The sequence below is a fragment of the Tachypleus tridentatus genome, chromosome 10 (assembly GCF_004210375.1).
Source record: "Tachypleus tridentatus isolate NWPU-2018 chromosome 10, ASM421037v1, whole genome shotgun sequence".
Lineage (NCBI taxonomy): Eukaryota > Metazoa > Arthropoda > Merostomata > Xiphosura > Limulidae > Tachypleus > Tachypleus tridentatus.
The window spans coordinates 75,196,176-75,208,769 of NC_134834.1; the positions used below are offsets into that span (position 1 = coordinate 75,196,176).

Here is a 12,594-nt window from a genome sequence, read left to right on the forward strand (position 1 = left end):
AGCGATTTCTCAAAGTATATCTTTCTTCATCAAGAGCAAACTGTTTAAGAGGATAAATTTTAAAATAAAAGTTTATTTCCTACAAAGTATAAATAATTTTGCAGATTCATGTTTCATCAGAATTTAAATTATGGACGAGCAATGTTACATGATTTTAGGCTTGATGAGATTAACATATGTATGATTACAAACTCTGTTAATATTAAAAATGAAAGCTAAATGTTTTATAATGACATAATTAAGAGGAAACTAACTAATTAAAATATTTTAGTGGATAACCTAAGGTAAGCTGGTAGTTTCATTTATTAAAGTATATCAAAAGGTCTGAAAAACACCTGTAATAAAATGTTATTAAAAACACACTACCAGAGTACAATGTTTATATTAAAACTTATAGACATTCGGAAGTTGAAAACGCTGTAATTTCAGTTAAGTTTACTAACTAATTTGGCATTATTTTTACAGTCTTATACAATAAAAACAAGAGTTTGTAATGAATTCTGTAATACGTTTCTCTGATATTACTATAATATTAACCTTTAAATTTAGACTGTGCTTTTGTGCACAGAAATATCGTGACTTAAATATGACTCCTTAAACAACGTGTTTCTAATTTAAGACGATTTCAGAAACAATAATGTATGTTTGTATCTAAGATAGGGTGTTATGGTAGAAACGTTATTCTCTGCTTAACAATAAACGTGTTAATACCTATACCCGCCGTTCTAAGATACTTTATTTCAAGTGGGTTTCTTGTCATCAAGAATGTATGTTCGTGTTTAATTTTCTTTAAGTTAAAACACAGTATCCAAAATTTATGTTAGTTTAATACCTAGTTAAAAATGTTATGGCATATATGTTACAAATTCTCACATTATTTTCTTCATAAGTATCGTTAAAATGCGTAATAAGCACAACAGTTGTAAATCCTTACACAATTTTGAAATGTATCTTTAATAATTAGAAAGCCTTGGAGAGCAAAAAGCGCTTTTACATATGTAATATAAAAACAAGCACAAAGCATCGTGAAAACCGTTCGTTTATACCGATAGACTAATTTTTCTTGAACATGTAGCATTGCCAATCGCGTTTCAGAGCCATAGTGATTAAACTGGAAATAACCACTCATATATATACATGCGGTAGCCCATAATACATTTTTAAACTTTTCAAGTAAAATATACAACATTTTATATGTGTTGAAATAGGTTGCTTTAACGTATGCAATATCATATAACACAACATTCAAATACTGTTATAATAACATAACGATAACGTACGTAACAGTAGAAAAAAATTAAATTGTTTATATTAAAGAAGGTAATTCCTACTTAAATATACTGATTCTTATCAAATTTCAACGAATGGGGTCTTATATCACGTATTTTTCTAATTTTCAAACCATATTATGGTTCTCGTTTCAAAATATTGATTTCTCGAGAAAAAACACAGAAACAAATTAACTATTCCAGAGAACACGTTTTAAGATAATAAATAATACTATTTTAATTTTGTTCACAGTCGTTCAAATAAGTTTATTTTTGAATTAATTTTAATGACATAAAACTATCTCATCATTTAAGATACTTCTCAAAATTTTTCCTTTCTCAGACCAGCGTAAAAACATTTTTATACAAGGTATCTTGAAAAACTGAACTAACATTTTAATCCTACCAGTTTCAGAACATGAGAATGAGTGATGAATCCACAGTAGCCCCCACAAATTAGATAAAGCTTTGGTTACTAGATAATTATCATATGATATTGAATTAATTTGCTTTTATATTAAATACAGATTCAGTTAGCATTAGGAACGGCATGGCCAAGTGTGTTAAGGCGGTCGACTCGTAACCCGAAGGTCGCGGGTTCGAATGCCAGTCGCAACAAACATGCTCGCTCTTTCAGCCGTGGGGACGTTATAATGTGACGGTCAATATCACTATTCGTTAGTAAAAGAGTAGCCCAAGAGTCGGCGGTTGGTGGTGATGACTAGTTGCCTTCCCTCTAGTCTTACACTGCTAAATTAGGGACGGCTAACGCAGATAGCCCTCGTGTAGCTTTGAGTGAAATTCAAAAAACAAACAAACAGTTAGCATTAAGGAAGTAAAAGCTGAATTCTGGATTATACCAAACCCTTATGGTGGTGTAGACTTTTGTTTTGTGTGTACCTTTACTGTTTTTCATAATTTGAGTAAATGAAAGAAATATTTTATTTATATAGTGGAGATTTTGACGTACGAATAAACCTGAGTTTGAGAGTAAATCTATAAAAATGTAGTGTGAACGCAATTACATTTAGGCTTAATATAGATAATCTCTATTACGAATTAATATGTAAACTTATGCAATTACTGGAGACAGAGAATTCCACTGTTTGCCTTGGTCTTGCTATCAAGTTCAAATGCCTATTAAGTTTTAGTAAATAGACTATACGTAGGCAGTTATTTTCTGGAAATGCTAAAGCCAAAGCCATCAAATTAATTTAAAATTATAAGAAAATATAATAAAAATATTCATATTAATTTGAAAATATGGCCTTTTGTTTTAGCTTATAATAAGTAATTAATATATTAGTTTCACCAGTTTCAAAACAGGATGGTCAGTCAACAAGCGTTTATGGCCTTGACATTTCAGTAATCATACAACAACACTGGAGGTAAATATGTATATTTGGACAAGTTAGCAGAAACATCTCAGTGACCTTTGATACTTATTAACCAAATTTACAGAATTATGTGCTACGACTTACTTACAGATAATTCTTATAGTACACAAACAAACATGTTAACCCAAGTACATAGGGTAGAGTTACTGCATGCTACAATAGTGACATGGGGTTAGATGCTCATGTTATGTACGTCCCCACTAATGTCTTCTTTTCTCATATTTACCACATAGTAACGAATCATCCTGTTGAAATACAAGTTTAAGCTACACTTATTCAGAAAGCATTTTTCAGGGTACAATGGTATCTAATTTTTTCAAAATTATCGTATATTAAATTATGCACCAAGTATAGGGTGAAGCCTATTTACTTTCTTTGATCTACACTCAGATGTCGAGTACAGATTGTCATACCGAAGAAATAACTGTTATTTTATTCGTAACTGAATTTAAAGTTTGGCCTCATTTCAAACAGGAAGCACACCTTCTCGATAATTCTCAAAATATGACGTCACTCCTATTATCACCCGGATCCAGATGCACAACATTTTTTACCATCACTATGTTGTGTATGAATATAAACTTCTGTGGTCACCTTTACGAGATCTGGCGAGTCGCACAGGGTAAGCTCTGGTCTAGTAGTTGCTGCTCTTGCTGAAGAAGCCCGAATTTTAGCCCTGATTTTTTCAAGTCGAACTAGGGTAGAAGTTTGAGGTGATGGTGGAACAGTTGGGGCATGCCCCATTGCATTCATGTAGTCAGCTATCAATAAAGTGATGTCTAAAATCTGCAAACAGAAAGTTTCAAGTTTGTTGAGATTCAACAGTAACTAACTAGTTTGTTTAAATATAGTTATTACTGATTTACTACATTAATTTTTTCGTCCATCACTTTAGAACTCATGTTACTAATGTAATCTATTCTGATATAGTATCAACACAAAATAACTAATGCTATAACATATTAATTTGTACTGACAAAGTATTAACAAAACAAAACTGATGTTACCACCATCGTTTGTTCTCTCAAGGCTTCATCATAGTAAAACCAGTGTTATTAGCACAGTGTTGACGTAATAAAACCAATGTTGCTAATTCGTTCATCTCTTCTGCTATAGTATCACTGAAATAAACTGAGAATGTGAGGGAGGATTCATTGTTTCTGGTCCTTTGCTGTAAATATACGCTCAAAACTTTGGGTCGTGAATATAATATATAAGAGTGATGGTCAAGTCCACTATTTTGGACGTTCTGAATTAACTAACTTCCCTCATGCTTATATATTCAATATTAGACATAGCTATCGCAGATAGTACTCGTGTAATTTGCATAAAAACCTGAAACAATAAGCTGAAACTGATGCTGCGAGTACTTTCTTCTGCTATGAATTAGTATTAATTAATTTTTTATTTAAATTTTCTTTCTTCTCGTAGGTAAACTCCTCGAATTTTACCAAAAGTTTGAATAATGGTTCACAGAAAAAATCAGGCGCAAATTAATGACTTCAGTTCTAGAGAACTTAAAGTTTAAATTCTGAATGCATACATTAACGGTCTGTTTTATGTCTCAAGTTTATTAAATAACCTATTCAACTGTTATACACATATTTCCTTCATTCTGACGCATCACATACAAATTATATTAGCTTAATAGGAACCAGTCAAATAAATTAATTTCGACAGTTACCTTGAATTAATAATTTTGACGCATTGACGTAATAATATTGATAATTTAGAAAGTTACAATACAATTTAAATAATTTAAATTACGTTATATATTTACTCTCTGCATATTTTTGAAGTAAAAGTAATGATATATTATTAATAAAGTTTATGTCACATAAATGTAGTGTTATAAGTATTTGTTATAATACCAATATATCAAAACAGATAAAGCACTGTTAGTTTTATCCAATTAAAAGAAAACCTGTTCTTTGATTCTCGTAATGTACTCAGCTTTTATGTCTCATACAAATAACATTAAGAAATATCTATAATTTTTTTCTTAATTACCAAAAGCAAATACAAGCTTATGTTTTCTGGAAAATTATTTAATATAGGATAACACCAATTCCATTATTATTTTTTGCACACAAGGGTTCACGTTTAACGGTTAAAACATTCTGAAGGCGATTCTTACATGCCTGAATCATAAAGTATGTCTTACTTGGTGTGGCAAATGGATACAAAATAAGTTGTTTTTTTTAACAATACAGCAAAATAACTAGAGAACAAAATGAGGGACAGACAGCATTTACATAATTCAAATTCATCCCTCTTTCTTTTTTATAAACAAACCTGTAGTTTAACAAACACGTGAGTCTTGCATTAACAATCGTAAACAATTCAGAAGTCAACATTAATCAAAGGATAGACAATATCTGTTCGGTGAAAGTTTTAACTTTCATAAAAAAATGTTCAAGGAGAACAGTGAAGAAAAAACTTACACAGTGTTTAAATACCGTAGTATAATAATTCAAACATTTCTAAAACACTCTCCATGAGGGAAAGTACAAACTAGAGAAAAAATATTAAAAACAAAACTTTTTGTGTCTCAATGTAATCTTAAAAAATTATTACATTACTATTTACTGACAGTGAAACAGACTTGTCTACACTGACATCACTATCACCTAAAAACTGTTTATGAAGACGATATTACCACCTGCTTTCCTTTTGATGCCAGCGATCCTTTAAAACTAGGAGATTAAACCATGAAAGTGAAACTAGAAACGTTGTTATATGTGAAAGTCTATCCTATTTAAATAGTTGTATGAACCAAAATGTAGTGATATTAGCTACCTTACTAACGTATGTAGTCAATGAAACAAAATGTTGTTATATCAAATGGTTATTTAAACTCGCTGAAATACATTGCTGGCCAAAATCTTAAGGCCCATGAACATAAAGAAAAAACATGCATTTTGCGTTGTTAGACTCGACCACTTATTTGAGTAGAGCTTCGAAAGATGAAAATAATAATAGGGAAAATAAAAACCTTTTTAGCATTTAATAGGGAAAATGTGAACACTATGAAATGAGCCTAAATAGTAGCTGGTCAAAAGTTTAAGACCATACCAAAAAGAAGTCCTAAACAGGGTAGGAAATGCTCAACAAGAGGTCTCAGTAGTGAGTTGCACGGCCGTCATTGCGAATATCTTCAAACATTCGCTTTGGCATGGTTGATATAAGTGTTTGCAGAAGGCTGGCTGGAACGTTATTCCAAGTGGTGAAGATGGCTTCACGAAGATCATACACTGTTTGGAATTGACGTCCATTTCTATAGACTTCCCTTGCCATCCACCCTCAAATATTTTCAATGGGGTTCACTTCGGGCGAACATGCTGGCTGGATGGTCCAAAAGAATCACGTTATTCGCCATGAAAAAGTCCTTTGTCCTGCGGACATTGTGGATTGCAGCGTTGTCTTGCTGAAAGATCCAGTCATTTCCACTCAAGCGAGAGCCTTCAGTCAATAAGGATGCTTTCTCCAACATGCCAATGTAGCCAGCCGCTGTTTGACGCCCCTCTATAACCTGAAGCTCCATTGTTCCATGGAAGGAGAATGCACCCCAGATCATGATGAAACCTCCTCCACTGTGTCGTTTAGAAAATATCTCCGATGGGATATCCTTATCGTGCCAGTAATGTTGGAAGCCATCTGGACCATCCAGGTTAAATTGTTTCTCATCAGAGAACAAAACCCTCGTCTACTTTTCTTCGTTCCATGTTTGGTGCTTTTCAGCAAAGTTTAGCCGAGCTGTTTCGTGGTGTGGAAGGAAGCGTGGCCTTTGAAGACATTTACGGTTTTTAAAGCCTTTCTCTCGTAGATGCCGTTTTATTGTTCTTGAGATGCATTCTGCGTCCGTAAGGGTCTTAATCTGGTTCGACGATCGGCTGGTGATTTGCCGGACAACCCGTTGAATCCTCCTGCTCAACGCCAACGAAATTTTCTTAGATCGACCACTTGATATTCTCGTTCCGTATCCCTCAGGGTCTTTAAAGAAATTTGCAACAGCAGTTTTACTACACCCAATCTCACCAGCGATGGCACGTTGAGAGAGACCTTGCTTTTGCAGCTCGACAATTCTGCCACGTTCAAACTCAATCGACTTTTTAGCCTTTGCCATGTTTTTACCCAATGTAACACAGGAGATGTCAGTGGGAGATGTTGACAATGCTAATGCTTGAACATAAATGACTAAATTTCGTTACGTGTTTACCGATTAACGTTTCGTTTCAATATGGTCTTAAACTTTTGACCAGCTAGTATTTAGGCTAATTTCATAGTGTTCACATTTTCCCTATTAAATGCTAAAAAAGGTTTTTATCTTTATTTTCCCTTTTCTTATTTTTATCTTTCGAAGCTCTACTCAGATAAGTGGTTGGGCCTAACAACGCAAAATGCATATGTTTTCTTTATGATCATTGGCCTTTAGATTTTGGCCAGCAGTGTATGCATCAACCTATTTCGTTTGTTGAAATCTCACGTCGATTAAACAAAATGCAGCTACAACAAATGGTGCCTTAGGTAATATATTTCTTCTCGTTGAAACGTAATGAGTCAACATTTGTTGGTCAGTATCTCACTACAATATAAGAAACTGTTGCTATATCTAAGAGCTGTTTGGCAGATATCTGTAGCTAGTGAAACAAACTCTATCAGTAACAACGTGCATGTTCACATCAGATATAATGTAGCATTTCATGTGATGTATTTTGTTCAAAATATTTTTCTCTTATTAACATCGTTTTTTATGGCTAAGTAAATCGAACATCCAAGTGATACGGCAATAACGTGATGGTTTTATTGTGTATTAATTTAATATCTAAAAATTCATAACATGACAATCATGTTCATGAAACACGCGAAAGAAATATATTGTCTTGACAGGCTCAAAACATGCAATTACATGTTAAATGTAATTATTTCACACCGATTAAATTTAGGTTGTTTTGAATTTCACGCAAAGCTGCACGAAGTCTATCTGCGGTAACAGTCCCTAATTTAAAAGTGTAAGGCTGAGGAAAAGCATTTAGTCATCACTACCCACCCACCGCCAACTCTTGGACTACTCTTTTACCAGCAAATAGTGGAATTGACCGTAACATTATAACGTCCATACGGCTGAAAGGGTAAGCATGTTTGGTGTGACGGGGATTCGAACCCTCGACCCTTGATTGGGAGTCGAGTGCCTTCACCACCTGGCCATGCCGGGCATGAAAGTAAGAAAACACATACATAAAGAAAAATATTGATAAACAACAACTAAATGTTGAACAAATGAAACAAGAGAGAAAGAGAAAGAAAGAAAATAAAAAACCCATTAATTTTTTACAAATTACTCCATAAAACGGAAGGATACAAAACCCTTCTGCTTTTTTGTTTTTGAATTTTTATTCAAAGCTACATAAGAGTATGCTGCACATAGTCCTCTTTAATATTGAATTAATAAACTACAAAAATGTACTGCCAACAACACACACCGCCAACTCTTTGATAACGTTTTCCGAAAGAATCGCTTAATGCAATACGTCTCAGTAGGAATCAAGTGCGCCAGAAAAAAACGATGACATAAAAATCTTATTGAAAGAATGGCTGAATATAATATTCCTAGGTTGGAGTCCATACTTCTAACAAATTCAAGCACATACAAATCTTATTGAAAGCATCGCTTGAAGCATTTTGTTGGAGCTAAAGTCTGGGATCTTACTGAAAGTTCCTTTCTTATTAAATTGAGAATTAACGCTCACACTTTGTAAGGCTGTTTATATTTTTCCAACATGTTAGAAGACGCACTGCTCTAGGTGACCTTATTTTTCTGTAAACAATTCTTACACTCTCTGTGTGCGTACAGTATTGATTTTAGAACAGAAGCATTTCCTCTGTCTCTAGTCTACAACTGAGCCAGCTCAAAAACATAACCAACTTTGGAAACAGTTTACTTACATTTCAAATATCAAACAGCAAAGAAAGCAAAATCATCATAAGCTAACACTACAGGTATGGTTAAGTTAGAAGAAACTGAGATATAATCCAAAATTAAAACCATACGACTTCAAAATAAGTAAACACATTTTAAATTCGTCATTGTTAGGCTGTTGACAATAAATAGAGAATGTTAGTCATTTTCCGTAGAGTTGATTAGTTCGATTCTTAATCATACACTAGTTCAGATCTTATCCGTGAAGCTTTTTAAAATAATTAAATATTTAGCACAATAATCGTGTTTTATAAGATCATTTCGAATGTTTTAACTGTTTAGTCAGTGGTTTAGATAAAGTGAATTTATTACAGTTTTTATAGAAATCGTGCTTGTGTTCCTTCATTATGCTCAATGTCGAATTTTGCAAATTAAAATTTGAAATGCAAAAAAATTTCAAGAATTCAAGATGGGTAAATACAATATGTATGAATATCTAGATATAATTTTACCTTCCCTGAGAGACATTCATGCCCAGCTCCTAACCCATGTACTGAAGTTTGTGTAATGGAACAATTTTTAGGAATTTTAAGATGCAGTACAACAATTAGTATCAAAATGTTACTGGAATAGAAAAGGAAGTAAGTTAAACCGCACTTATTAAGTAGCCTACAAAGCAGAAAATCACTAATGTTCATCCAATGTTTGTTAGATAATTAAGTTAAACTATCAGAATACAGTAACTTGTGGAGCTTTCTGTTCCTAATGAACATAAGAGACACGATAGATTCTTGATGTCTCTCACGTTCATCTTCATTTATCTTTTACTGACTTGAAATGAAAGTACTTTTAGGTGAAGCATGCCCCCAAATACTACTTATTTGTATTTAATACATTTTTATATAAATAAATTTGTTTCATGTTAAAGATATCGTACACAGTAGTAAGTACTGTTATGTTCTATACAGAGCATTATTTGTCTGTGCACCCAGTTTAGCTAACGACGTGTTCAATGAGTATGGATATTTGGCTGAATCTGTCATCCTCAACACTGGTGGTCAAATTAAGGACGAGAAATAATTAGAGATTACAGAAAACACTGTAACTGTTGATTTGAAACAGTTGTGTGCTAAACTTAACATTACCTTTTTCTTCTGAAATTATGAACTCATTCAGTTTTAGGTTTTGTTGTTGATTTAGGTTTTAATCTTCAGTAAGAAGACGATTTATTCATGTATTTAGAAACGAAAAGACTTAACGTTATTACGTAACTAATGTCAACAAAAAAAGAATAATTACATACCTTTGGTTTAGGCATTGAAAAAATCAGTCGTTCTGTAGCGCCACCTTCCTTTTTATTCCCAGTTTCTGGTTGACTAACAACCAGCATGAAGTCTTCTTTACACCCACCAAATGTCAGTAGAGAAGAATAAGGATATCGTTCTAAAGGTTGCTTAGGAAAACAGAAGTTATAAATAAAGTAAATTATATCATCTCTTAGGTTTAACTAAATATAACATGATCTACCTTTTTGATAACATGCATAAATTACATAAATTTATATCGTACGATTTACTGGTTTTGCTCGTATTTAATTCTCTTTAAAACAAAAGTTTGACGAAAGAAAAAAAAAAACAATATTAAGGAAAGTCGAAAATTCAGACGTTAACTGTATAAATGAGATTATTTCTTTTATTCATTTATACGATTTAATCGAAATAATGCGCTTAAGAACTTTGTTTATTCATAATTAAAATAGAAAAACCGGCTTATTGATGTTTATTATTCTCAACTACTCTACAAACATGTTTATGAGTGTCTCTGAAGGCCTTAAACATATAGTATGAATTTTCTGTTAACGAATGGGCAAGGAAGACCAGTTAGACAAGATCTCCCAACGATGCTTTTATATTGAGGTTTAAAAAAACATTTTAATGGTTTATCTTTATCATTAAGGTACTACTTTAGAAGTATATTCTTAACGGACAGTCAGTCTCGTATGTCAGAATAAAGCTCATAGCGAGAGGCAAACACTATAGTCTGTTCACAAAGTATTTGAAAAATATCAACCAATCCTCTCTACGGTGCGGCCCGGCATGGCCAAGCGTGTTAAGGCGTGCGACTCGTAAACTGAGGGTCGCGGGTTCGCATCCCCTTCGCGCCAAACATGCTCGCCCTTTCAGCCGTGGGTGCGTATAATGTGACGGTCAATCCCACTATTCGTTGGTAAAAGGGTAGCCTTTGGCGGTGGGTGGTGATGACTAGCTGCCTTCCCTCTAGTCTTACCCTGCTAAATTAAGGACGGTTAGCACAGATAGCCCTCGAGTAGCTTTATGCAAAATTAAAAAAAAAAACGAACAAAATCTATACCCGTGGTAGGCAGAGCACAGATAGCCCATTGTGTAGCTTTGTGCTTAATTCAAAACAAGCACAACGACAAATATAACACTAGTCTAGTTGATTGTTAAGTTGTGAACGAGAATGATCAAGTGAATAGTTTGTCTAAAAGAGTTAACACTAAATATTTTAATGAACGTCAAATAATAAATAAGTTGTATATTTTGCACCTTTTATTTAAGTCACTTATCGAACTTGTATTCTAAGAATTCAAGACAAAGAATCATTTCTTTGATCTTAACATGATAATTTAAGTATTTTATATTTATTATTATCATCATTTATTTTAACTAAACTGTGCTGTCATTCACAAAAATTGACAAGCCAAGTTTTTGTTTGTCGAGCGAATCAAACAACCAGTGTTAACGAGAGAAAACTACATTAGTAATTAAAAAACACACTAAAAACGTGTGAATGAAAGGAAAGAAAAATGTGTTATAATGTTGTAGCTTACAACGCTAAAATCAAGGGTTCGATTCCCCTCGGTGGACTCAGCAGATAGCCCGATGTGGCTTTGCTTTAAAAAAAACACACAAACACCCAGTAGTTTGTCTAATTAGAACCTATTTCTTTATAAATTATGCTGTTTCATATTGTTATATATGTCTCACATCTTGTTAATCACAGCTGTTTGAACGTTACAATGATGTTGTATTGTCTTAAATCGCTGCCGTTTGCACGTTATGGAGCCTCTAACAACAGCTATTTCTATTTTACAATAAACTGTTTTATTAGTATTAGAAATAAGTTATTAAAGTCAGAGATATTTCCATAGCACGTGATGGAGAGTGAAATAACATCACACCTAACAGTTGCACAATATAACCCCAAAACTCACGTGTAATATGTAACCAAACATGCAAGAGGGAGCCACTGTATGTTTTTTTTCAGCATCTCACTCATTCTTTTTTCCAGAATACACTTCAAACCCAACGATGAATTTGGAATAAACTCATAAAGTTCAGCTCATGTAGGTTTAATATTTCTAAATTTTACAATACTGTAAAAAGCGGATTAAGTTTTGTAGATCATAATATTAACGTGTTACACGAGAACAATTAAAAAATGGAACGCTAGTTTCTTATAATACAGTTGCTTAACTTTCTGTTTTTAATTAAACCTTATGATATATGTGTTTGCAAGAAAACCAATAACACCGTAATTAAAGAACTACTTATTTTATACGTAACGTTAGCGTCAACTGTTGGTGAGTTACGAGAGATCGTTTTACGCTCGGAACAACGATTATTTTTAGTTACAGAATTATTTCTTATTTCCATCACGATCTACAGTCAGATATAATTGATCAGTACAGCATAGAAATACATTTCTTGTTAGAAAGGTTCTCCAATTAACACTTGTTAGAATAGTAAATTATAAATCCAGTGTACATCTTGTATCTTAACGATCTAACACGTACAACATACATGATCGTTAAGACTTTCGTTCATAAGAGTTTGTCTATTTAACATTAAAACCTATAGCAACACAGTATTTTAACAACGAATTATATAAACTATCTGACATTAACACGAACAAAACCTGATACTTTTACTCCTATAACACCCATAACAACAGACACTCTTAACGTTTAACTACAGCATTTTATTTC

The 12,594-nt window shown here is 33.0% G+C and overlaps 1 pseudogene across 1 annotated transcript in view; it reads right to left on the reverse strand.

Annotated features, from left to right (window-relative positions):
• Window positions 1–3,124: 3,124 nt before the first annotated feature.
• The window catches only part of LOC143229603 (uncharacterized protein CG43867-like), a 219,381-nt pseudogene continuing 209,911 nt past the window's right edge, over window positions 3,125–12,594 (reverse strand). Inside the window, exons 29-30 of the transcript XR_013015956.1 lie at window positions 9,889–10,038; window positions 3,125–3,451 (exon numbers count right to left, since the gene is read on the reverse strand). The product of XR_013015956.1 is annotated as an uncharacterized protein CG43867-like (transcript). The remainder of the gene's footprint in view (window positions 3,452–9,888; window positions 10,039–12,594) is intronic.